The sequence below is a fragment of the Orycteropus afer genome, unplaced genomic scaffold, assembly GCF_000298275.1.
Source record: "Orycteropus afer afer isolate SDZICR_OR568_19922 unplaced genomic scaffold, OryAfe1.0 scaffold00572, whole genome shotgun sequence".
Classification (NCBI taxonomy): domain Eukaryota; kingdom Metazoa; phylum Chordata; class Mammalia; order Tubulidentata; family Orycteropodidae; genus Orycteropus; species Orycteropus afer.
The window spans coordinates 782,090-783,639 of NW_006922159.1; the positions used below are offsets into that span (position 1 = coordinate 782,090).

At 36.5% G+C, this 1,550-nt stretch overlaps 2 non-coding genes across 2 annotated transcripts; one reads left to right on the forward strand and one right to left on the reverse strand.

Moving 5' to 3' along the window:
- Positions 1–360: 360 nt before the first annotated feature.
- TRNAK-UUU lies at positions 361–433 on the forward strand. The gene has a single exon. It is a non-coding gene; the product is annotated as a tRNA-Lys (tRNA).
- A 248-nt stretch (positions 434–681) lies between these two features.
- On the reverse strand, positions 682–754 carry TRNAK-UUU. Its single transcript has one exon. It is a non-coding gene; the product is annotated as a tRNA-Lys (tRNA).
- Positions 755–1,550: the final 796 nt, after the last annotated feature.

A 1,550-nucleotide genomic window follows, 5' to 3' on the forward strand; every position in this document is an offset into this window, starting at 1 on the left:
CTTACGGAGACACTTTTATTTTTCCTGTCATGGGTTAGATTTTAGCATTGATGTCCACCCTATTAACAATAGCAAAATAGTGAGGTCACTATAGCTCGTCACCGTTCCCTTACTGCTGAATGGAATACAAATCTAAAGAACCTACCTAATAATGGTGATTGAGTAGATATTTAGCAATTCTGAGTTAGCTAGTAATGATGGTGAAAAGGTGCAGAATTTCATTTTCCATTTTATTTTCGGCTCATTGGTCCTGAGCTTTCTTTGGTTTAAAGTGCTTTCACAAAATGCAGGATACAATCGTGTACACAAACTTTCTCATTCTTATGTAAGACATTGCAGTAGAGAGCCTGGGTGCTGAGAGCCCGGATAGCTCAGTCGGTAGAGCATCAGACTTTTAATCTGAGGGTCCAGGGTTCAAGTCCCTGTTCGGGCGCTTGCTTTTAAAAATTCTTTTTCCCCCTTAACTGTTCTGAAAAACTAAATTCCTTCTCACCGAGAAATCACAATGCAAAATCTCGATAATTGCCAAGAAATTAACTGAATTAATTTTTCTCCCTGGGAAGACGTTTATCTAGCATGTTTTTAAATCAATAAAAAATGAATTACATTAAAAGCAGAAAAACCTCCAGTATATTTGGATTTTGGTATGGTATTAAGTAACTTACGGGCAAAAGTCACAACCGCCCGAACAGGGACTTGAACCCTGGACCCTCAGATTAAAAGTCTGATGCTCTACCGACTGAGCTATCCGGGCATTCATACCAAGACTCCCTCTTCTGTTTACTTGATATAATTCTAATAGGTTGTTTTCTTGTGGGAAATTTAGGTTTTAATTAAAGTTAAAGGGTTTTTTTTTTTTTTTTTTCCAAAGGGGAAAAAAATTTTAAATTTTTTTTTTTTCCTTTTTTTTTTTTTTTTTTTTGCTTTTACCTTTTCAACATGTGTTCTTCAAGCTCCTTCACATTTTTTTGTTTAGTAAATTGCCAATATTCTGAAAATAAATTAATGGTAGTAAATTACAGATTAACCGGCAGGCAACATAAACATTCAAAATTCATACATGGAATTGCAATTCTTCTCTTTTTATCATTTCCTTGATAGGATCTATTAATTTTAGCTATTCTACTGAACCACACACAGTATATTTCCCATTAATGAAAAAATAAATTCCCACTTACCAGGGGATGTGGCTTGTTAGATACGCGTTCCTTAGCACAAAAGAAGGAAAGAAATATTTGGTTCATGAATGGAGAGCTAATAGTAAAACAGAAGTGACTGTGTAAAGGTGAGTCTCAACTTGTTATGTGCCATCAAGTCGTCTCCGACTCATAGCGACCTTATGTACAACAGCGCAAGCCTCACGATCCCACTATACCTGAGCCCATTGCTGCGCCACTGTGTCAATCCATCTTGTTGAGGGCCTTCCCCTTTTTTTTGGTCTCAACTTAGATTGTGCAAAAGGGTTTATTAGACCTCCAATTTAGATTCTGATTGAATTTTTGCCTTTTCCTTCCTTCCAGGCAAGGTTCATTTTGCAAGACAGGCTCAAA